Here is a 26344-nt window from a genome sequence, read left to right on the forward strand (position 1 = left end):
TCTATAGGGAAAAATACCACCAACGATGTCGCCGCAAGATCCTGCAAATCCACTGAGAGGACAGACGCACCAACGTTAGTGTCCTCGATCAGGCCAACATCCCCAGCATCGAAGCACTGACCACACTTGACCAGCTCCATTGAGCGGGCCACATTGTTTACATGCCTGACACAAGACTCCCAAAGCAAGCGCTCTACTCGGAACTCCTACATGGCAAGCGAGCCCCAGGTGGGCAGAGGAAACGTTTCAAGGACACCCTTAAAGCCTCCTTGATAAAATGCAACATTCCCACTGACACCTGGGAGTCCCTGGCCAAAGACCGCCCTAAGTGGAGAAAGTGCATCCGGGAGGGTGCTGAGCACTTCGAATCTCGGCGCGGAGAGCATGCAGAAACCAAGCGCAGGCAGCGGAAGGAGCGTGCGGCAAACCAGTTCCACCCATCCTTTCCTCCAACAACTATCTGTCCCTCCTGTGACAGAGACTGTAATTCCCATATTGGACTGATCAGTCACCTAGGAACTCACTTTTGGAGTGGAAGCAAGTCTTCCTCGATTTCGAAGGACTGCCTATGATGATGATGCACTTGTATAGTACCTTTTAATGGGGCAAAGTGCCTCAAATTGTTTTCTTTTTATTCATCCCAAGATGGACTGGAACGCCCAGCAGGAATTTGGAAGGTGGGTTAAGAGAGATGACTTTTCAGTAGGACCTGTATGAACGTAGTACAGACAAGCATATCCTCTTTGTCAATCCCAATACCAGAATTGGGAACTATGCAAGTGAGGAACTGTAAGTGAGAAGCTATGCCCTACAACAGTGGCGCAGCCAAAAAGTCTTCCATTTAAGGAACGTCTTCAGGCAGGAGAAGCATTATGTCACGACAAACTAGAAATTGCCGAACATAATATAGCTAAAAGGTGTTTTGCAGTGTCGAAGGCCAAAAACAGGAATAAAAGAACAAAAACTCTCTACCATTAGAGAAGAGGAATTATACAAACAAAATTAGTTTCTGTTTAACTGTGGTAGGTAAATTTAGATAAATCTGAAAAATTTGTCAGAATTTGTTTTTAGTCCAATATTCTTCATCCAGAAGAGACATTAAAAGTTGGTTGATAGAATTATTTGGGACAAGGAAATAAAAAGCAAAAAGCTAGAGAACTGACCGGCATCATTACTTCTAAAGAAGGGCGAAGCATCAAATTTTACCTTTAAATCTTTGTTTTGTCTTTTAATTTTTTTGCCTTTTTTATTTCCATTTTCAAATAATTCTCTAACAAATGGTCTATAATCCATTCTTAGTATTTCTTTGGAATTAGCACATGTTTAAAGTTACTGTTTAATTAAAGATATTTGTGAACTCTTCTTCAGAAAAGGCATTGCTGGGGCAGTTCATTTGTTGCAGCAACTGATTTAAAATAAATCATCACATCGTAAATTAACATTTTCATGGCCTCTTCTTTTTTAATGGCAAATTCTAGTAATTGGGAAGCAAATTACACCAGTCAGTACGTGCATCCATTTGTGAGACTTTTTGCAGGTGTCAGGTCATACTGAATTATTTTGCCCCAATACAATTGTATATGAAGGGGAGGAAATTGTACTAGGCAATGGTTAGACCACAATTAGAGTAGTGTATACAGTTCTGGGTGCCCCATTATAGAAAGGACATTAAAGCCATTGAGATGTAATGCATAGGTTCAGAAGGATGATAGCAGGGATGGGGAACTCTAGTTATGATCAGAGACTTGAGATACTGGGACTATTTTCATTGGAGCAGAGAAAGCTGAGGAGATTTACGAGGTTTTTAAAAAAGAATTCTGAAGCGTTTTGATAGAATGAACATTTCCTCTGAAGAGATTAGCAATTTAAAATGTCCCCTGGTGCGAAAATAGAGGTTAAAGAAATGTATTTATGCAACAGGTTGTTCGGCATGGAATGTTTTACTACAGGGAGAAGTTGCGGTGAAGATGATTGCAAATTTTAAAGGAAAATTGAATAAATATTTGAAGCAGGGGGAGATACAGGGCTATGGGGCGAGAGCAGAGCAGTGAGATTAATTTTGGATTGCTCCAGAAAAGAGCAGGCACAGAAACAAATAGCCAAATGGCCTCCCTCTATGATTGCATGAAATACATGCTTTAAAACATAGTTTGTTTTATTTATTTTGTGTATGTTATTTTTGGGTGAAATGGAAGTTTATTTTTAAGTTTTAGAAATATGGGATGATTTTTAAGTTTAAAGCTTCCAAAATAAATAAAGGGATTATGTTCCTGTTACCTAAACTAGATAGAAATTTCTGAGCCGCAATTATACTCCTGCTTTTGTGTCTATGTGTCGCAATTGTGACTGTGTATCAGCTCAAACCTAGTCGCATAGCCCAGGAGTGGGCTAATGAGCTGAGTCCCAACTGCATGAAAACTAAGACATGAAAACAGTTTAGGAACTTTTTAAACCTTACTTTTTAATGTTGGCAGAGAGTTGGCATTCTGATAGATGCCTCTTTAATGTGAAAAGTTAATCTGGATGAAAAGAGGAGCTTGGTTGTCACTGCGAGAGAGTCAGCCAGCTGTGTGTCATACTTAACAGGACTGAAACCGATGCCTATGGGGCATTGGATATTCATACAATTAACTGACATTCAACAACCATCATTTCTGTAGGAGTAATAGTTTTATACTTTTTAGGATTATTCAGTACTAACAGTATATCCTATCCATTGTAAATAGGTTTTATACAAAGCCCCTGGGTGTTCTGATAGTTCATACTAGGGCAAGTAATTTGTTGCAACTCATTTTTTATTGTTCAGATCCACACACAGACCAGAATTTCACTGGACTATTTATGCAAAATTGCAGTCCACAAGCAATACATTTCACTCCAATTAGTGCCCGTAATTTGTGGGATATTGTACTATTCTAAACCAGAATTAAAAAGGCTTCTATCTAACTCAGTTATTTGGTATTCCTTCATATTCAGATGAAACTCCTGCACAAAGCCAATTCCACATCCCATCTGCTGCCTATGAGATGAGAATTTTAGAATTCTTGGCTGGATTGTTCATTTTTATTATGTTCCAGGAGACTATGTAAAACCTAACCTAATGGCGGTGACGTGCATATGGAATCAAAGTGCTTTGCAAATTAGAGTAAATGGCTAACACAGATCAAATTTTTTGTTTGGCTAGCAGAGTGTTCAATTTGTCACCATTTTTAACAGCTACCAAACCAAACTAGTGAGAAAGCTACAAAGATAGAGTTTGTTTGCGTGATGTGTAGTGTCGACATATACCCCATGAAGGTAAAGACAAGAGAACTTAGACGCAGGTTGTCAAGAGTCAAGACTTGGGGACTTCAAAATGTCTGCAGGTGTAATGGAAGTTGACCAGCTAAAATCGGTTAGCTTCCCAGCATAGTAAGCTTCCCATTGCTTGTTCAGCTGGGATCTCTCTATCCATTGGACACTGGCTTGCAATGCAATCTGGAGCTGAGTGGGGAGGATTCTCGTCTATCCATCTAGGATCCCTCAGTGCGCTAAATTGGTTGATCAGTAATCAACAGACTATATAGAGTAAGACAAATGTAATGCACAGCTGAGGTACTTTACAGCCCTTTACAGCACTTGTAAAAATAACAAGTATATCCTTAATAATGCAAAGTAGTGAATTTAAATGATTGCAGTTAATTTATCCTAACACTGTCAAGGTTGAGGCTGAAGTTTCAGTCTTTTTTTTAATCGGAGCAATAACAGAAATTTTTTTATTTTCATAACAATTGGCTAGAATATTTTGTGAAGACTAATGCTTTGATGCCCTAAATTAAAGATCTCGCACAATCCGATGCTTGAAAGCAGTTTATTATTACTCGGTAATAGAAAAATGTAATCAAAAACCCTTTGGTAATTTACTAATCTAGTTCCAGAACTTTGCTACATCCAAATTGAGTTTCAAACCAAATCGGAAAAGGGAAACAATGAACAGACTCCGTAATTTTTTTGGACAAATCTTAATTGTTAACCCCGACAATAGTTTGAGTTAACCCATTGACTCTAAAGGTCAGTTTTCCGTGTGACTGAACTATTAGCTACAGAGAGCCAAGATTAATATAGTCATGTGCTTACCTGATTTTGATTGTCAAGTAGTTAAATTCCCATCTCCACAATAAGTTACTGCCGTTTGTTGAGCACCATTGCTGCATTTGTGGATCTAACCCACTCCAGTGGCTGCAAATATCTAGTGTGAGAAACGGAAGCAGCAACATTTTTATCAGATAAAGCAACACGTTTAACTATTATTTAAATGTGTGGCTTTTATCGAGTTGGTTGATCCATTTCCTGCTATTATTATAAATGAGTGCTATGACTCCACTATTTCTAACAATGCTTTATGTGAATTCAGCACAGCTGTACAGCTTACGTTGTGCTGGTGGCCATTTCAAATTACATGATTTCGCAGTTGAGTTTAGTAGCTCCAATTGAGAATGTGTACTCCTACGATTATCAATCTTAGAAAGAAAAATTAAGCATCTTAATTTTTCCCTGCTCAAACCTATATATATTGCTATTAATGGAATTCAACCACTGGTGTCTTTTAAAAACATTTTTCCTTATTTAAATAAAAGTCTGCTACTAAAGTTTATTTTTTGCAATACAAGCATCAAGCTATCCTTATTTAACGAGGAAAGGAATGAAGCAGATACTCCAGCCTCTGCTGGTTGAGCTTTGACTGCATGTCCATGACCAGTGACCGATGTAATTTCGAGGGCTTTATGTTGTGTATGGAGAAAGAGTCAGACTGAACATTGTGAGCTCAAAGTAAAGTGTGACCTTAGTCTTTTATTGCAGATCTCCAGAGTGCTTCTCCAACCTGTGAAGCCTCCTTAAATACTTGTACTCCCAAGGGATTATGGGATCCCTTGGGACTCCAGGGGATGAGCCCTCTGGTGGCTGTACAGAGTAAATAAAAGTCCACATATATAACACTTTAAATATGTCACTTACTGGATTTATTTGGGTGATTTAAGAACGGGTTGGATGAAATAGGCTACTGTTTAGTCTCACGAGCTGACTCTGATTTAAGATGTGAGACTCACAAAATAAGGTCAAACTTTGCTGAGATATTTGAAAACAAGCAACAATTTTGCTCCCCAGAATCACAATACTGTTATTGTGAAATTGATTTGACAGCATAATCGTTGCATTTTTTTTAGTTCTATTCTTCTAGAAATGAACCCCACTGTTTTATTTGCATTTTTATTGTCTTGTGAACCTGCGTTGCTACTTTTAATGATCAATGAATCTGTACCCCGAGATCCCTTTGCTCCTCTACCCCATTTACACTCTTATTTTCCAAGGAGTATGTGACCTCCTTATTCCTCCTACTAAAATTCACCACCTCACATTTATCTATATTGAAATTAGTTTGCTATTTAGATACCATTCTGCAAGTTTATTAACATCGTCTTGTATTTCATTGTAATCTTGCTCAATATTAACTATACCCCCAAGTTATAAGAATATAAGGACAAAAAATAGGAGCAGGAGTAAGCCATTTTGCAATCACAACTTATGGAAGTGGCAGCCAATGGCTCAGTTGATAACACCCTCGCCTCTGAGTCAGAAGGTTGTTCAAGGCCTGATCCAGAGACTTCAGCACAAAACTCGAGGCTGATACTCCAGTGCAGTACTGAGTGCTACACTGTCAGAGGTGCCGTCTTTCAGATGAGATGTTAAACTGAGGCCCCATCTTCTATCTCAGGTAGACGTAAAAGATCCTAGGACACTATTTCAAAGAAGAGCAGGGGAGATAGCTGTTGTGTATGCAATAACTGTTAGACTGAGTACTGTTTAACTCGAAGAGGTATAACCTTGGCTCTGCTTTACTGAGGCCCAAAGTGAGTATAATACAAAATGGCTCGCCTTTTATACTTGGGCTGCACACACATGTGTGCAACCCAATGGCCTCCAACAGTGATCCCAAAAGATACATACATGACAATACCCCGCTCTGAGATATTAACAGAGTCTTTACAAATTGAGACGGTCCAATGTTTTACGCTCCCTGGTTGACCATCTCAGTTCAACTCCAGCCTTGGGTCTATTGTGACTGTTGGATGGGTGGCTGACATTGTGGGAGCGGTTATGGCCATGTCAGGGATTGAAAGTCCATTTTCATTGAACATGTCAGCGATTGAAAGTCCCGATTCACTGATGACCACTGAATCCTCTGATGACTGGGGGTAGGTTGGTTGATCGTTGACTGTCTCTTCTTCTGACTGTTCCGGTTTGTCTGTGTGCCACAGCTTTGTCTGATCCATATGTTTCCTGCATGTTTGCCCATTCTTGAGCTTGACAATAAATACTCTGTTGCCCTCCTTGGCCATGACAGTACCAGCGATCCACTTGGGACCTTGACCATAATTCAGAACATATACAGGATCATTTACAGAAATATCACGTGACACAGCTGCGCGATCGTGATACCTTTGCTGACTTTGTCTTCTATATTCAACATGATTATTCAAGTCAGGGTGAACAAGAGATAGCTTGGTCTTACAACCTCTCTTCGTCATTAGTTCAGCAGGTGAGACCCCGATAAGTGTGTGTGGTCTTGTCCTGTAACTAAGCAGTATGCATGACAGGCGGGTCTGCAGTGACCCTTGGGTTACTCGCTTCATACTCTGCTTTATGATTCGGATAGCACGTTCTGCTTGCCCATTGGATGCAGGTTTGAATGGTGCTGACCTTACATGTTTGATACCATTGAGCTTAGTGAACTCTTGAAACTCCTGAATGGTGAAGCATGATCCGTTGTCACTAACAACGATGTCAGGCAGACCATGTGTCGCGAACATGACACTGAGATTCTCAATGGTAGCTGTGGATGTGCTGGATGACATGATTATACACTCTATCCACTTTGAATATGCATACACCACAACTGAAAACATCTTCCCCAGGAAGGGTCCTGCAAAGTCAATGTGGATCCTGGACCATGGTTTAGATGGCCACGACCTCAGATTCAGCGGTGATTCCGCTGGTGCTTTGCTGAGCTGCATGCAAGTGTTGCACTGATGCACGCATGATTCCCGTTCAGAGTCAATTCCCGGCCACCATACAAGAGTCGCCGACTGCTGGACGGACTACCGCCTAATCCGATCCATCATCGACATCAATATAGCCCCAAAGCGGAGGGGGCAGCAGAAGCAGTGCCGCAACAAACTCAATACCGGAGCACTTAAGGACCCAGCTAAGAGGGCCCTATACAGCAAGCGCCTCACAGCTAACCTGGCGTATCTTGACAACCCCGAGACACAGAATGCCCACAGTATTTGGTCTGCCCTCCAAGCCTCCATAACCAGTGCCTGCAAAACACACTCGGTTATTCAACCAGGAAACACCAGGACTGGTTTGATGAGAATGATCAGGAGAGGCGGGAGTCGAGAGAGGCAGCGGCCTATAAAAGGCTCAGCAGTCCGGGGAGCGTCGAGAGAGGCGGGAGTCGAGAGAGGCAGCGGCCTATAAAAGGCTCAGCAGTCCGGGGAGCGTCGAGAGAGGCAGCGGCCTATAAAAGGCTCAGCAGTCCGGGGAGCGTCGAGAGAGGCGGGAGTCGAGAGAGGCAGCGGCCTATAAAAGGCTCAGCAGTCCGGGGAGCGTCGAGAGAGGCGGGAGTCGAGAGAGGCAGCGGCCTATAAAAGGCTCAGCAGTCCGGGGAGCGTCGAGAGAGGCGGGAGTCGAGAGAGGCAGCGGCCTATAAAAGGCTCAGCAGTCCGGGGAGCGTCGAGAGAGGCAGCGGCCTATAAAAGGCTCAGCAGTCCGGGGAGCGTCGAGAGAGGCGGGAGTCGAGAGAGGCAGCGGCCTATAAAAGGCTCAGCAGTCCGGGGAGCGTCGAGAGAGGCGGGAGTCGAGAGAGGCAGCGGCCTATAAAAGGCTCAGCAGTCCGGGGAGCGTCGAGAGAGGCGGGAGTCGAGAGAGGCGTACTTGTGCAGCTCCAGCTGAGAGAAGTCAAAAAAGAAGTAGAAAGAAATCAAAAGGTGACGTCACGGCCAACGTGGTAAGTGATTGGCTGCTGATTGGTGAGTAGTTTTTCTTTTTCTTTATTAGTCAGGAACTTTTAACATTGTTGTCGGCAATTTAAGTGTATCTAAGGGTTAAGTCATGGCAGGACAGCTCGGTCACGTGATATGCTCCTCCTGTACCATGTGGGAACACGGGGACAACACCAGTGTCCCTGACGACTACATGTGCGGGAAGTGTGTCCACCTCCGGCTCCTGACGGTCCGCGTTGCGGAGTTGGAGCTGAGGGTGGATTCACTCTGGAGCATCCACGATGCTGAGAATGACGTGAGTATCACGTGTAGCGAGTTGGTCTTACCGCAGGAGAAGGGTCCACAGCCAGCGAGGGAATGGAAGACCAGCAGGAAGAGTAGTGCAAGGAAGGTAGTGCAGGGGTCCCCTGTGGTCATCCCACTGCAAAACAGATACACTGCTTTGAGTGCTGTTGAGGGGGATGACTCATCAGGAGAGGGCAGCAGCAGCCAAGTTCATGGCACCGTGGCTGGCTCTGTTGCACAGGAGGGCAGGAAAAAGAGTGGGCGAGCGATAGTGATAGGGGATTCAATTGTAAGGGGAATAGATAGGCGTTTCTGCGGCCGCAACCGAGACTCCAGGATGGTATGTTGCCTCCCTGGTGCAAGGGTCAAGGATGTCTCGGAGCGGGTGCAGGACATTCTAAAAAGGGAGGGAGAACAGCCAGTTGTCGTGGTGCACGTTGGTACCAATGACATAGGTAAAAAAAGGGACGAGTTCCTACGAAATGAATTTAAGGAGCTAGGAGCTAAATTAAAAAGTAGGACCTCAAAAGTAGTAATCTCGGGATTGCTACCAGTGCCACGTGCTAGTCAGAGTAGGAATCGCAGGATAGCTCAGATGAATACGTGGCTTGAGCAATGGTGCAGCAGGGAGGGATTCAAATTCCTGGGGCATTGGAACCGGTTCTGGGGGAGGTGGGACCAGTACAACCCGGACGGTCTGCACCTGGGCAGAATTGGAACCAATGTCCTCGGGGGAGTGTTTGCTAGTGCTGTTGGGGAGGAGTTAAACTAATATGGCAGGGGGATGGGAACCAATGCAGGGAGATAGAGGGAAACAAAAAGGAGGCAAAAACAAAAGACAGAAAGGAGATGAGGAAAAGTGGAGGGCAGAGAAACCCAAGGCAAAGAACAAAAAGGGCCATTTTACAGCAAAATTCTAAAAGGACAGAGGGTGTTAAAAAAACAAGCCTAAAGGCTTTGTGTCTTAATGCAAGGAGTATCCGCAATAAGGTGGATGAATTAACTGTGCAAATAGATGTTAACAAATATGATATGATTGGGATTACGGAGACGTGGCTCCAGGATGATCAGGGCTGGGAACTCAACATCCAGGGGTATTCAACATTCAGGAAGGATAGAATAAAAGGAAAAGGAGTTGGGGTAGCATTGCTGGTTAAGGAGGAGATTAAGTCAATAGTTAGGAAGGACATTAGCTTGGATGATGTGGAATCTATATGGGTAGAGCTGCAGAACACCAAAGTACAAAAAACGTTAGTGGGAGTTGTGTACAGACCTCCAAACAGTAGTAATGATGTTGGGGAGGGCATCAAACATGAAATTAGGGGTGCGTGCAATAAAGGTGCAGCAGTTATAATGGGTGACTTTAATATGCACATAGATTGGGCTAACCAAACTGGAAGCAATACGGTGGAGGAGGATTTCCTGGAGTGCATAAGGGATGGTTTTTTAGACCAATATGTCGAGGAACCAACTAGGGGGGAGGCCATCTTAGACTGGGTGTTATGTAATGAGAGAGGATTAATTAGCAATCTCGTTGTGCGAGGCCCCTTGGGGAAGAGTGACCATAATATGGTGGAATTCTGCATTGGGATGGAGAATGAAACAGTTAATTCAGAGACCATGGTCCAGAACTTAAAGAAGGGTAACTTTGAAGGTATGAGGCGTGAATTGGCTGGGATGGATTGGCGAATGATACTTAAGGGGTTGACTGTGGATGGGCAATGGCAGACATTTAGAGACCGCATGGATGAACTACAACAATTGTACATTCCTGTCTGGCATAAAAATAAAAAAGGGAAGGTGGCTCAACCGTGGCTATCAAGGGAAATCAGGGATAGTATTAAAGCCAAGGAAGTGGCATACAAATTGGCCAGAAATAGCAGCGAACCTGGGGACTGGGAGAAATTTAGAACTCAGCAGAGGAGGACAAAGGGTTTGATTAGGGCAGGGAAAATGGAGTATGAGAAGAAGCTTGCAGGGAACATTAAGACGGATTGCAAAAGTTTCTATAGATATGTAAAGAGAAAAAGGTTAGTAAAGACAAACGTAGGTCCCCTGCAGTCAGAATCAGGGGAAGTCATAACGGGGAACAAAGAAATGGCGGACCAATTGAACAAGTACTTTGGTTCGGTATTCACGAAGGAGGACACGAACAACCTTCCGGTTATAAAAGGGGTCGGGGGGTCTAGTAAGGAGGAGGAACTGAGGGAAATCCTTATTAGCCGGGAAATTGTGTTGGGGAAATTGATGGGATTGAAGGCCGATAAATCCCCAGGGCCTGATGGACTGCATCCCAGAGTACTTAAGGAGGTGGCCTTGGAAATAGTGGATGCGTTGACAGTCATTTTCCAACATTCCATTGACTCTGGATCAGTTCCTATGGAGTGGAGGGTAGCCAATGTGACCCCACTTTTTAAAAAGGGAGGGAGAGAGAAAACAGGGAATTATAGACCGGTCAGCCTGACATCGGTAGTGGGTAAAATGATGGAATCAATTATTAAGGATGTCATAGCAGTGCATTTGGAAAGAGGTGACATGATAGGTCCAAGTCAGCATGGATTTGTGAAAGGGAAATCATGCTTGACAAATCTTCTGGAATTTTTTGAGGATGTTTTCAGTAGAGTGGATAAGGGAGAACCAGTTGATGTGGTATATTTGGACTTTCAGAAGGCGTTCGACAAGGTCCCACACAAGAGATTGATGTGCAAAGTTAGAGCACATGGGATTGGGGGTAGTGTACTGACATGGATTGAGAACTGGTTGTCAGACAGGAAGCAAAGAGTAGGAGTAAATGGGTACTTTTCAGAATGGCAGGCAGTGACTAGTGGGGTACCGCAAGGTTCTGTGCTGGGGCCCCAGCTGTTTACACTGTACATTAATGATTTAGATGAGGGGATTAAATGTAGTATCTCCAAATTTGCGGATGACACTAAGTTGGGTGGCAGTGTGAGCTGCGAGGAGGATGCTGTGAGGCTGCAGAGCGACTTGGATAGGTTAGGTGAGTGGGCAAATGCATGGCAGATGAAGTATAATGTGGATAAATGTGAGGTTATCCATTTTGGTGGTAAAAACAGAGAGACAGACTATTATCTGAATGGTGACATATTAGGAAAAGGGGAGGTGCAAAGAGACCTGGGTGTCATGGTACATCAGTCATTGAAGGTTGGCATGCAGGTGCAGCAGGCGGTTAAGAAAGCAAATGGCATATTGGCCTTCATAGCAAGGGGATTTGAGTACAGGGGCAGGGAGGTGTTGCTACAGTTGTACAGGGCATTGGTGAGGCCACACCTGGAGTATTGTGTACAGTTTTGGTCTCCTAACCTGAGGAAGGACATTCTTGCTATTGAGGGAGTGCAGCGAAGGTTCACCAGACTGATTCCCGGGATGGCGGGACTGACCTATCAAGAAAGACTGGATCAACTGGGCTTGTATTCACTGGAGTTCAGAAGAATGAGAGGGGACCTCATAGAAACGTTTAAAATTCTGACGGGGTTAGACAGGTTAGATGCAGGAAGAATGTTCCCAATGTTGGGGAAGTCCAGAACCAGAGGTCACAGTCTAAGGATAAGGGGTAAGCCATTTAGGACCGAGATGCGGAGGAACTTCTTCACCCAGAGAGTGGTGAACCTGTGGAATTCTCTACCACAGAAAGTTGTTGAGGCCAATTCACTAAATATATTCAAAAAGGAGTTAGATGAAGTCCTTACTACTAGGGGGATCAAGGGGTATGGCGAGAAAGCAGGAATGGGGTACTGAAGTTGAATGTTCAGCCATGAACTCATTGAATGGTGGTGCAGGCTAGAAGGGCCGAATGGCCTACTCCTGCACCTATTTTCTATGTTTCTATGTTTCTATGAGATCCAAAAGCTGAGCCTTAAACAACAACCCAACGCGGGAGCAGCAAAACAGCATTACAGGTGGCTTATGGCTGAGGTCCAACAAAAAATCGGGGACCTAAAGAACGGGTGGTGGATGAAGAAAGCACAGGAGATACAGCAGCTGGCCGACAACCATGATGTGCGAAGATTCTTCATCGCAGTCAAGGCCAACTACGGCCAAACACCCAAGGCCCCACCCCACTGCTGGCAAGAACAGGGAAACACTCATCAAGGACACCGAGGCAGTCAGGGCCCACTGGAAGGAACCCTTTGAAGATCTCCTCAATCGAGACTCTGCCTTTGACTCGAGTGTTCTCGACTCCATCCCGTAGCATGCTACCCGCCACCACCTCCGTGAGACCCCAACAGTGCATGAGGTAGAAAAAGCCATAAGACAGCTTAAAAACAACAAGGCTATTGGTGCGGATGGAATCCCTGCATGAGGCATTGAAGTATGGCGGAGAGGCACTGCTGGCGTGAATTCACGACCTCATCTCTCTCATCTGGAGGGAGGAGAGCATCCCGGGGGATCTCCGAGATGCAGAAATCATGACCATCTTTAAAAAGGGGACAAGTCTGACTGTGGCAACTACAGAAAAATCTCCCTGCTATCAGCTACTAGGAATGGCGTCGCTAGAGTTCTCCTCAACCGTCTTCTTCCCATGGCCAAGGAGCTCCTCCCAGAATCACAGTGCGGATTTCGTCCCCTACGGGACACAACGGACATGATTTTTGCAGCGCGACAGCTACAGAAAAAATGCAGGGAATAGCGCCAGCTCTTATACATGGCCTTCTTCGACCTTACAAAGGTCTTTGACACTGTCAACTGCGAGGATCTATGGAGTGTCCTCCTCCGTTTCGGATGCCCCAAAAGTTCATCACCATCCTCTGCCTGCTCCACGACGACATGCAGGCCATGATCCTTACCAATGGATCCATCACAGACCCAATCCACGTCCGGACTGGAGTCAAACAGGGCTGCGTCATCGCCCCAACCCTCTTCTCAATCTTTCTCACCGCCATGCTCCTCCTCATAGTCAACAAGCTCCCCACTGGAGTGGAACTAAATTGCAGAACCAGTGGAAACCTATTCAATCTGTGCCATCTCCAGACCAGATCCAAGACCACCCAACCTCTGTCATTGAGCTACAGTACTGCGTCTGCGCACATACAGAGGCTGCACTCCAGGACATAGTTGACGTATTTACTGAGGTGTATGAAAGCATGGGCCTTACGATAAACATCCGTAAGACAAAGGTCCTCCACCAGCCTGTTCTCACCGCACAGCACTGCCCCCCAGTTACCAAGATCCACGGCGCGGCCGTGAACACTGTGGACTATTTCCCATATCTCGGGCGCCTCCTATCAACAAGAGCAGGCATCGACGACGAGATACAACACCACCTCCAGTGCGCCAGTGCAGCCTTCGGTCACCTGAGGAAAAGAGTGTTTGAAGACCAGGCCCTCAAAACTGCCACCAAGCTCATGGTCTACAGGGCTGTAGTAATACCTGCCCTCCTGTATGGCTCAGAGACATGGACCATGTACAGTAGACACCTCAAGTTGCTGGAGAAATATCACCAACGATGTCTCCGCAAGATCCTACAAATCTCTTGGGAGGACAGGCACACCAACATCAGCGTCCTCATTCAGGCTAACATCCCCAGCATTGACGCTCTGACCACACTCGATCAGCTCCGCTGGGCAGGCCACATAGTCAGCATGCCAGACATGAGACTCCCAAAACAAGTGCTCTACTCGGAGCTCCTCCATGGCAAACGAGCCAAAGGTGGGCAGCAGAAATGCTACAAGGACACCCTCAAAGCCTCCCTGATAAAGTGCAATATCCCCACTGACACCTGGGGGTCCCAGGCCCAAGACCGCCCTAAGTGGATGAAGTGCATCCGAGAGGGCGCTGAGCACCTCGAGTCTCATCGCCGAGAGCATGCAGAAATCAAACGCAGACAGCGGAAAGAGCGTGCGACAAACCAGTCCCACCCACCCCTTCCCTCAACCACTATCTGTCCCACCCGTGACAGAGTCTGTGGCTCTCATATTGACCGTTCAGCCACCAAAGAACTCACTTCAGGAGTGGAAGCATGTCTTCCTCGATTCCGAGGGATTGCCTATGATGATGATGATGATGACATGCGACCTGGCGATGGCTTTCATCACTACGATGCCGGGATGTGTGCTGTGTAGCTCACGTACAAATTTCTCTCTCCCTTACTTGGGCATAACAACACGATTGCCCCACAATATACAATCTGACTGAATAGACAGTTCGTCCTTGTGACGAATGTAAGGTTTGGTCTCCTGGCACATTTGCTTGGGTATGGCAGACCAATCACCTTTGAGGATGCAACTCTTCAGCACCGATAAAATCGCGCCTTGGCTGGTCCAAGTTTTAACTTGTTGAGCCGTGACAGGGGTTCCTTCACTCTCAAAAGCATCCATAACTAACAATAGGTCCGTCGGTTGTGGCATTTCCACCTCCGGTGTGGGCAATGGCAGACAGCTCAAGCCATCGGCACAAGTCTATGGCGAATGACATAATCATAAGCGGGTAATGTCAACGCCCACCTCTGGATGTGGGATGAAGCATTGGTATTGATACCTTTGTTTTCAGAGACCAGTGAAATGAGTGGCTTGTGATCTCTCTCCAGTTCAAACCGAAGACTGAACAGGTACTGATGCATCTTTTTAATCCCATACACACAGGCTAGTGCTTCTTTCTCTACCATGCTGTAGGCTCTTTCCGCTTTAGACAAACATTTTGAAGCTTACGCGACTGGTTGAAGTTTACCCGACTCATTAGCTTCTTGGAGTACGCAACCAATTCCATATGAAGAAGCATCACAGGCCAATACTAAACATTTGCATGGGTCATAATGTACCAGCAGCTTGTTAGAGCAAAGCAGATTAATGGCTTTCTCAAAAGCTCTGTCTTGAGACGTACCCAACACCCAGTTGTCGCCTTTTCTTAGCAACATGTGCATGTGGTTCTAATAAGATGCTCAATTTAGGTAAGCAGTTACCGAAGTAGTTGAGTAGACCCAGGAACGAACGCAACTCCATCACATTCTGCGGCTTGGGTGCATTCTTGATGGTCTTGGTTTTCACCTCTGTGGGCTTGATGCCGTCAGCAGCAATTTTTCTCCTCAGGAATTCGACCTCTGGAGCCATGAAGACGCACTTCGAGCATTTCAGTCTGAGTCCCACTTTGTCCAGCCGCTGTAGAAACGCTTCCAGGTTGTTCAGATGTTCCTCGGAGTCACAACCTGTGATCAGGCTGTCGTCTTGGAACACGATGGTTCTGGGAACAGACTTCAGTAGACTTTCCATGTTCCTCTGAAATATTGCTGCAGCCGAGCGAATTCCAAAAGGGCACCTATTCTAGATAAACAGTCCTTTATGCGTGTTAATGCACGTAAGTCTCTTCGATGTCTCAACCAGCTCCTGTGTCATGTAGGCCGACGTCAAGTCCCCGGCTAGCATTGCAAACAAGTCATCAGCCTTCGGTAACGGATACTGATCCTGTTTTGAAACCTTGTTGATCGTAGCCTTGTAGTCTCCACAGATTCTGACTGTGCCATCACTTTTCAGCACAGGAACAATGGGGCTGGCCCATTCATTAAATTCAACCAGTGATATGATCCCTTCACGCTGGAGTCTGTCCAGTTCGATTTCGACTTTCTCCCTCATCATATACGGAACTGCCTGAGCTTTATGTTGGATGGGTCTTGCATCCGAGTCCGCGTGGATCTGCACCTTGGCTCCCGTGAAGTTGCCGATGCCTGGTTTGAACAGTACTTGGGCACATGTATCTTCCTCCGACAACAACGCCTTGATGTCGTTCCAGTCGCATCTGATTTTTCAAGCCAGTTCCTGCTGAACAACGTTGGGCCATTACCTGGGACAATCCATAGCGGTAACTCGTGAATCGCACCGTTATATGACACTTTCATTGTGGCACTGCCAATCACTGTTATGAATTCTTTGGTGTGCGTGTGCAACTTGGCATTGACTGGACTAAGCCTGGGCCTCACAGTCTTAGTATCCCACAGCTTGTCGAATGTCCTCTGGCTCATTATCGATTGGCTCGCCCCAGTGCCCAGTTCCATCAATACCGGCACCCCATTAAATTTCACGTTGATCATTATCGGTTTTCTCTTAGTTAGGAACGAGTACAGTCCATATACTTCCTCCTCTGGTATCTCGGATTGCGTATCCGGATCCACACTAGTCTGACCGTCATCCTCCAGTGGTGTGTCGCAGTACGCTTGCTCATCTGCGGACACTTGCGCTGGAGATGCCCCACTCTCAGACAGCCTTTGCAACTATATTGCTTAAATCGGCACTGCTGGTGCCAGTGATTTCCCCCACCATGCCTTCATGGAGAAATTGGATGCATGTGCATTCCCGCTGGTAGACTTTGGGCAGCCACAGGTTTCGAGTCCGCAGTCGAGTAGGCCCTGCCATGTGCCGCTCTGCCGAACGGCGAATCAATCATATTTACAGTACTTGCTGAGTTTTGATTTTTCACTGATATCTGCTTTAGACTTCTATCCATCGTCATGCATGACTGAGCGATCGTGATGGCCCTGTTCAAGTCCAATGTCTCCACCACCAGTAGTTTACGCAGGATCACCTCGTGGTTGATGCCGCTTACAAAGAAGTCCCGCAGCATGTCTGCCAACACAGCCCCGAACTTACACGGTCAAACCAGATGTCTTAGGTCGTCAACGAATTCCGCCGCATTCTGGCCTTCTGAGCGAACGTGTGTGTAAAATCTGTATCTCGAGATGATGATGCCTTCGTCTGGCTTAAGGTGGTCCTGTATCAGTGTACACAATTCTTCATGCGTCTTCTCTGTTGGACTCACAGGCAGGAGTAGATTCTTTATCAGGCCATAATTTTTTGGACCGCAAACTGTGAGGAACTCCGCCTGCGCCGATCTGCATCGCTGACCTCCTCCATTTTGTTGGCCACGAAGAACTGGCTCAAACAGCTCACAGAGTCTGCCCAATCATCTCTTTCCATAAATCACTCCAACAATCCAATTGTGCTCATTTTTTCATGCAAAGGTTCTTGTTGCCGCATCACCAAATGTTGTGTATGCCATAACAGTTAGACTGAGTACTGTATAACCTTGACTCTGCTTTATTTACATTTACAAAGTGAGATTAATACAAAATGGCTGGCCTTTTATACTTGGGCTGCACACACATGCATGCAGCCCGATGGTCTCCAACAGTGACACCATCTAGTGGCTAGTGATCCCAAAAGTACACACATGACAATATCCCTGGTGCCCTGGCTAATACTTATCTCTCAATCAACATCACTAAAAAAGATTATCTGGTCATTATTATTTTGCTGTTTGGGGAGCTTGCTGTATGCAAATTGGCTGGCATCTTTCCTACATTACATCAGTGACTACGCTTCAAACGTACTTCATTGGCTGCAAAGCATTTTGGGTGTCCTGAGCTTGTGAAAGGCGCTATATAAATGCAAAACTTTTTTTTTTACATCAAATCCATTTTCCCAATCTATCCCCATATCCCTCGATTCCCTTAGTTCCCAAAAATCTAGCGATTTCAGTCTTGTCATCGACTGAGCATTCACAGCTCTCTGGAGTACAGAATGCCAAAGATTCACAACCTTCTGAGTGAAGAAATTTCTCCTCATCTCAGTACTAAATGGTCGACCCCTTATCCTGAGGCTCTGACACCTAGTTCTAGACTCCCCAGCCAGGTGGATACAGACTCTCAGCATCTACCCTGTCAAGGCATCTAAGAATTTTATATGTTTCAATGACTTCTCATTCTTCTAAATTCCTTTCTACTCAATCTCTCCTCAGAGGATAGCCCTCTCATCCCAGGAATCAATCTAGTGAACCTTTGTTGCATGCACTCTAAGGCAAGTATATCCTTCTTGTGGTAAGGAGCCCAAAACTGTACACAGTACTCCAGGTGTGGTCTCACCAAAGCCATATATAATTGCTTCTTGGCTTCGGATCTTTGGTATTATTGGGACACAGCATTTGTTAAACTTGATAATTCTGTGGTCACTCTTCCCCCAAGAGAGCTTTGACTTACATTTTGTAGGTCACTTACAAATGCCAGGTGAATATGAGCCATTGAGTAGCTGAGCCATCCAGCACATGGGAGTCCCAGGTCCAATTCCCTGGTCCATGTCCAGTTCCCTAATCTCAGTGGGATAATGCTGGGTTGGTACAATTGGACTTCGTGTCATGGGTTAGCGAGAAGAACATCAGGCAGGGTTCCCACTTCTAATTACTAAGTCCGTGTGCATGGTCTTGGGTGAGAATAGAATCGGGCCGAGGCGTGATGGTGCCCGTGGTTGTATAAACTGTTAACCTTCACTATCGAGTCTTACACAAGAATCATGGCCAAAAAGGAAAATACTGCAGATGCCAAAACTCTGAAACAACAAACGGAAGACACTGGAGACACTCAGCAGGTCTGCCAGCATCTGTCAAGAGAAAACAAATCAGTTGATGTTTGAGGTATAAACGCTTCCTCAGAACTGAAAGATATTACAGATGAACAGTTAGGAAAAGGAAACGGGGGAGGAACGAATACAGCAACCACAAATACAGGATGTAAGTAATTTATATTAGATTCGGTCTTTGGTGCTCAGAAACTGGAGAGAGTTTGTTCCAAAGTATATAGGTTTTATTAAGAAGTCATAACATAAGTAGTAAAGATAAATACAAAGTGTACAATGATATCATATTATAAGACATTGAGATACAACCTGGAAAAGCTTAACATCGACAAGGTTCCCAGGTGCTAAAATTCAAATGATTTTGCTCCAAGAACATTTGAACATTTATGCTTTAAGTCCAGCCTTATATACATTAATCATCCATTATATTATGGGACCTTGAGCCTGTTTTAGGACTGCATGTCAATCAATTTCAATATCTCCCAAGCAACCATCTGTTAACTCCCATACGATCCACAACAAAGAAACTGCAGATAGCTTCCCATGTCATATCCAATAATAAATGGAGACATTGTGTCTCACTATGTGATATTGGATGATATTCATCAATGACAGTTCAAGAACTGCTGATGCTAACAATATTCAACATCTAACTTGTGCTCCAGAACTAGCCATGCCTCTAGCTAAGCTATACCAGTACAGCTGCAACACTGGCATCTACCTGACAAAGTGTAAAATTTCCCAGGTATGTCCTGTCCACAAATCCAATCTGGCCAACTACTGCCTGATCGGCCTACTCTTAATCATCAGCAAAGTGCTGGAAGGTGTCATCGACAGTGTTATCGTGGCATTTACTCCCCAATAACCAGCTTACCGATGCTCAGTTTGGGGGATTGAGCCAGGACCACTCAGCTCCAGACCTCATTACAGCCTTGGTCCAAACATGAACAAAAGAGCTGAATTCTAGAGGTAAGATGAGAGTGATTGCCCGTGACATCAAGGCAGCATTTAACCGAGGGTGGCATCAAGGAGCCCAAGTAAACTTAAAGTCAACAGGAAACTCTCCACTGGCTGGAGTCATACCTAGCACAAATGAACATGGTTGTGGTTATTGGAGGCCAATCATCTCAGCCTCAGGACACCACTGTAAGAGTTCCTAAGGCCAATGTCCTAGGCCCAACCAACTTCAGTTGCTTCATCAATGACCTTCTCTCCATCGTAAGGCCAAAAGTGGGGATGTTCGTTGATAGTTGCACAGTGTTCAGTTCCATTCACAATTAATCAGATAATGAAACAGTTTGTGCCCACATGGATAACATCCAGACTTGGGCAAATATGTGAGAAGTAAAATTTGCGCCATACAAATGCCAGGCAATTACCATCTCTAACAAGAGAGCGTCAAATCACCTCCCCATGACATTCAATGGCATTACCATTGGCGAATCACCCACAATCAACATCCTGGGGGTCACCATTGAACAGAAACTTATCTAGGCCAGCCATATAAATACTGTGGCAACAAGAGTGGGTCAGAGGCTGGGTATTCTGTGGCGAATGTCTCACCTCCTGACTCCTCAGAGCCTTTCCACCATCTACAAGGCACAAGTCAGGAGTGTAATGGAATACTCTCCACTTGCCTGGATGAGTGCAGCTCCAACAACACTCAAGAAATGCAACATCATCCAGGACAAAGCAGTCCACTTGATCGCCAATCCCATCCACCACCTTAAACATTCACTCGCTCCACCACCAGCGCACCGTGGCTGCAGTGTGTACCATCTACATGATGCACTGCAACAACATCCCAAGGCTTTTTCAGCAGCACCTCCCAAACCCACAACCTCTACCACCTAGTAGGACAAAAGCAGCAGGCGCATGGGAACACCAGCACCTCCATGTTCCTCTCCAAATCACACACTATCCTGATTGGAAATATAATGTAATTTCTTCATCATCACTGGGTCAAAATCCTGGAACCCCCCTACATAACAGCACAGTGGGACCACCTTCACCCCACGAACTACAGCGGTTCAAGAATGTGGCTTCCCAACACCTTCTCAAGGGCCATTAGGGATGGGCAATAGATGGGATGGGCAATAAATGCTGGTCTTGCCAGTGACGCCCACATGGCATGAATGAATAAATAAACAAATAGAAATGTCTATTCGACAGAAAGGCCTGCACAAGATAAAAGTTCACGGGGTTGGGGGTAATATATTAGCATGGATAGAGGATTGGCTAACGAACAGAAAACAGAGAGTCGGGATAAATGGTTCATTCTCTGGTTGTCAATCAGTAACTAGTGGGGTGCCGCAGGGATTAGTGCTTGGACCCCAACTATTTACAATCTATATTAACAACTTGGAGAAAAGGACCAAATGTAATGTAGCTGACGATACAAAGATGGGAGGAAAAGCAATGTGTGAGGAGGACTCAAAAAATCTGCAAAAGGACACAGACAGGCTAAGTGAGTGGGCAGAAATTTGGCAGCTGGAATTTTGGCCCCAAGTTTCGTCCCGCGGCGAAAACGGCGCACCTCCGAGCTGGGCGCCTGTTTTTCGCGCCGAAAGCTGCGCCTAAAAAAAAGTCCGATATTCTCGAGCTCCTTGGAGCTCGATGTCTGCTTGGCGCGGCGCGCTTTTCGCAGCAGGGGGCGGAGCCTAACACTCGCGCCGATTTTCAAAGTAGCAGGGGGCGGGTACAATTTAAATTAGCCTTCGTGGTGCCGGCAACCCTGCGCATGCGCGTTGGAGCGTGCGCGCACGCGCAGTCTCACACAAACATTGGCACTCGGCCATTTTTTAAAATACTCCAGAAAAAGTGAAGATTTGTTTCTTGGACCCCTGCAAAGGCTTGTAATTTAATTTTTTTTTGATATTTCTGTGTGTGAGGGAGTGCTTTTAGCAGCACTGCTGAATAAATCACCTGATGAAATCAGTGAGTTCAGCTTTTCACTGCTAAACTTGCAGAACCGGTGCTGCATTGGTGCATGCAAATTAAGGACTGTTGGTTTGGAGAAATAAGAGTGCCAATTCAACTTTACAATGGATCAACGTCCACCAAGAACAAAGAATTTCTTGCATGAGGAAGTGGAGATATTAGTCAACGTAATTGAGCAGAGATGGCAGGACCTAGATACCAGCAACAGAGGTTGCATAAAAGTGCCACCAAAAGAAATGAAGAAACGGTGGAACCAAGTTGCAGAAGATTACTGCGCAGTGGTGCATACCAGGAGATCTGGAAGTCAGTGTAAAAAGAAATGGCATGACCTTGGTCAAGTAATTAGTGTAAGTAATATTTCCCATTTTTAATTTAATCGTAATTGTAACCTGGCTATCTGTATGTCCCACCTTGCAGACTGACACATTCTGTAAAAAGTTATATTTTACTCTTTGCAGAAGAAATTGGCCCACAACAAAAGGGAGGCAACCCGGACAGGAGGAGGCATGCCCAATCTGCATCCACTGACACCCTTGGAACAAAGGGTAGCTGCTATGATGAGTCGTACATGGAGAAAAGCAATCGGTATAGCACAAGCTGGGCCCGCACGCGAGGAAGAGGGTAAGTCCTGAAAATGCATCATGGCCCTTTAAATCAACCTGCTGCCTGGCCTGCTATGTGTGAGAGTACTCATGCCACCCACCCGGCCCCCTCCCTTGCTGTTAAGCATTTGACTGTTCTGATGTATTTTGCAAAACATGATGATGATGATGATGATGACGATGCTGCTGCTGCCAACCCTGAGGATCCTGAGGGTACAGAACAAGGACCAGTACAACCAGCTGCGGACGATCCAGACTGGATGATGGCAGCGATGACTGAAATGTCTGCAGGGGAGAGCTTCCAATTTAATGTTTATGAGCCCCCATCAAGGGGCATCAGAGTTTCAACCACTAGCATAGGTCTTGGTTCCACCTTCCATGGTTTCGCTTCCAATGTTGCGGGTCCCAGTGGTGCTGCTGGTATAATGCAGCATTCTACAGTCACTGCACTACCATTCGAGCCTGTGCCTCCCTCTCGCATAGGTTCTGGTTCCACCTACTATGGTTTTGATTCCGACGCTTCGGGTCCCAGTGTTGCTGCTGATATCATCGAGCAGTTTACACCCATTCGTCCAACATCCCAGCCCACGGCTCGCACTCGAGTGCTGTCGTCTGGAACACCGAGCGTCCTACTGTTCCAGCCCGAGCCTCTCCCTTTAGTTCTGCCATCTGCAACACAGAGCATCCCACAGTCCCAGCCTGCGCCTCCCAGTGTAGTGGTGCCACAAGTCAGACCCAGGCAGAGGAGAAGGAGATTGGAGACACGCTCTCCTGAGATGCAGCGTGCAACAGATGCGACTCAGGTTGTGGCATTGGGTATGGAGACCAATGAGCTTACCCGATCACTCATCGGTGGCGTCAATGCAGTAGGTGAAGAGTTGACGGTCCTGACGGGAGAAATAGCAGTAATGACACAGGAACTTAGGGAGGGAATGTCCGAGGGAGTGCAATCGACGGCACAGGCCATCAGGGAGGGCATGCAAGTGTCGGCACAGGCCGTCAGGATGGGCCTGGTTGAGGTAGCTGCTGCAATAAGGGCACACAGCCCAGCCAATCAAATGACACCCCCATGAGGAAGTGAACATTCACTGAGATATGGATGAGACATGGTTGCAGCCTTTCTTTGCTGCTTTTGTTCTTGTTCTTGATGTAGCTGTAGTAGCGTTTTTCAAATTGAAATTGTTTTGTAAGTTTTGTAACTTTACAACTTATAAGGGATCTTATGGTTTTTAAGTGATCTTATAGTGTAAATGCTCTCACATTTTTTTGTATCTTATTTAATTTTACACCTAAAAAGTGATCCTGAAGTTTAAGTGTTCTTCAGAGTGTAGGATTTTTCACAATGAAACTGTTTTGTAAGTTTTGTAACTTTACAACATATAAGTGATCTCAGGGTTTTCAAGTGATCTTATAGTGTAAATGCTCTCACATTCTGTAAATTATTTAATTTTGCATCTAAAAAGTGATCTTGAAGTGTAAGTGATCTTAGAGTGTAAAATTTTTCACATAGAAAGTGTTTTGTAATTTTTGTAACCTTACAAGTTTATAAGTGATCTTAAAGTTTTTAAGTGATCTTCAAGAGTCATATTAAAAAGTATAGTTTGAAACAACAAATATTTTATTCGAGTGACGTTAACTTTTCAATAAAATATTTTTTCATTAAAACTATTTCATGTTCCATTAACACAACACAACGTAGGAACAACTGCAAAGAATAAACATGTCCATATGCAAAAGTGGTCGCAGAGCCCTCAGGCATCAGTAGTTGAAGCGTTCACGGATGAGCTGCTGGCGCAAGTCTCGAGCAATCGTTAAAGGGGCACGATGGACGGCCCTCCTCCGACCTCGTGCTTCGGCATCAGGCACTTGCATGCTTTCCTGATTGTTGTTATCATCCACATCCTGGTCTTCCGTAATACTATCATCATGCACTGGACCCTCACGTCGGTCTTCGGGTTCCACTACCAACTCCTGCTGCCTCATGATGGCTAAGTTATGAAGCATGCAGCACACAACAGTGAAGTGACCGACAATCTGAGGAGAGTATAGCAACTGTCCTCCGGAATGGTCCAGGCATCGGAATCGCTGTTTCAATATGCCAACGGTCCTCTCAATGATGCTGCGCGTCGCAATGTGCGCCATGTTGTATTGACGGTCAGCTTCTGTCCGTGTCACATGTATGGGCGTCATGAGCCAGGTAGTCAGGCTGTACCCTTTGTCTCCCAGTAGCCAGCTCTGCCTTTCTGGCTGCTGCTCAAACATGTCAGATAGAACGTTGTCGCGTAGGATGAACGCATCGTGGGTGCTGCCAGGGTATCTCGCATCGACTGACATGATGCGCTGCTTGTCGTCACACACGAGCTGCACATTGATAGAGTGGAAACCTTTCCTATTTCGGTACTGCTCAGATTCCTCCACAGGTGCTCGCAAGTCTCTGTGGGTACAATCAATGCAGCCCTGTACCTTTGGGAAGCCGGCAATCCTGAAGAAGCCCACAGCCCTCTCATGGATCGCTTGTGCGGTCATTGGGAAATTGATGAAGTCATTCCTTCACGCATAAAGTGCAGCCATGACCTGGTAAACGCAGGCATGTATTGCATGTTGAGAGATGGCACACACATCTCCAGTTGTAGCCTGAAACGATCCCGAGGCATAGAAAGAAAGTGCAGCTGTTACCTTCATTTCAACAGACAAGGCAGTTGTCCTTCTGCTTCTGAGCTGCAAATCTGCTCTCACCATATCACAGATCTCAGTGACAACTTCTATGTGAAAACGCAGCCTTTTCACACAATCATGTCCAGGTACGAGCGCCTGGTTCGATATTGTCGACGTGGGTAAGGTCTCCTGCCCATCAACCTACGGGCTACGACATTCCTGGTGCGGTGAGCTCTAATCAATTCTCTCCTGTGCAGTGAATTGATGGCAAACCATTGCATAATACGTGGTGTTGACAATGCAGCACCCATTCTGCAAATTTAAATATAAAACTGTCGATGTGGCTGCCTCTCCCTGTCCAAATGGCCTCAGTCCCCCTCACAGCTCGAAGGCTGCTGGTGTATCTTCGGCTGCCGTCGAGCCACTGATGCCGCCCCTAAAGCGTGGCCGAATGGCCTCAAGCACCATAAAGAGCTGCATGTGTCAGGTGTTGATTCTTCGGCTGCCGGCCAGCCACTGACGCCGCTGATATCTCATGGCCGAATGGCCTCGGGTCTGTCCGATGTTGCTTCTTCGCGGCCAGCCACGAAGAGAATGAAGGCCTGCCTCAAGCACTGCAGCTCAGCTCGAAGCTTGCTGCCGCTGCCGTCGAGACACTGACGCCATACCCCTGCCGCCCTGTCTCCAACATGAAAGGCCTGCCTGAAGTACAGCAGCTCAAAGGCTGATGCTATTTCACAGAGGTAGGAACATGGTTTATCTTTTCTTTGCTTATAAATTTTTATTCAGGTTGGATTTATTTGTATAATATTTGTATAAGTATAACTAAGGATTGATTGTAGAATTTAATGACTTCCCTTCCCCCCCCCCCCACCTCGTTCCCTACGCCTAATTTGTAACCTACGCCTGATTTTCTAAAGTGTAGACAAGGTTTCTTCGAGCGTACAAAAATCTTCACTTACTCCATTCTAAGTTAGTTTGGAGTAAGTTTTCACTCACGAAACTTTGAAATCAGGCGTAAGTGGCCGGACACGCCCCCTTTTGAAAAATAAATTCTGTTCCAAAGTGAAACTGTTCTAACTGACTAGAACTGGAGCAAACTAAATGTGGAGAATTCCGATTTCTAAGATACTCCGTTCTACACCAGTTGCTCCTAAAAATCAGGAGCAAATCACGTGGAAACTTGGGGCCATAATGTTGGAAAATGTGAGGTCATGCACTTTGGCAGAAAAAAAATCAAAGAACAAGTTATTATTTAAATGGAGAAAGATTGCAAAGTGCTGCAGTACAGCGAGACTTGGGGGTACTTGTGCATAAAACACAAAAGGTTAGTATGCAGGTAGAGCAAGTGATCAGGAAGGCCAATGGAATCTTGGCCTTTATTGCAAAGAGAATGGAGTATAAAAGCAGGGAAGTCTTGCTACAGTTGTACAGGGTATTGGTGAGGACAAACCTGGAATACTGCATG

The 26344-nt window shown here is 45.6% G+C and overlaps 1 protein-coding gene across 2 annotated transcripts in view; it reads right to left on the reverse strand.

The window, feature by feature from the left end:
- LOC139265287 (signaling lymphocytic activation molecule-like) overlaps positions 1-26344 on the reverse strand; it is a 101478-nt gene that overhangs the window by 15506 nt on the left and 59628 nt on the right. For both annotated transcript variants that reach the window (XM_070882241.1, XM_070882240.1), the window contains exon 3: positions 4117-4228. The gene's annotated coding sequence lies outside the window, so the exon portion shown is untranslated. The remainder of the gene's footprint in view (positions 1-4116; positions 4229-26344) is intronic.

This window comes from Pristiophorus japonicus, chromosome 6, assembly GCF_044704955.1.
Source record: "Pristiophorus japonicus isolate sPriJap1 chromosome 6, sPriJap1.hap1, whole genome shotgun sequence".
Classification (NCBI taxonomy): domain Eukaryota; kingdom Metazoa; phylum Chordata; class Chondrichthyes; family Pristiophoridae; genus Pristiophorus; species Pristiophorus japonicus.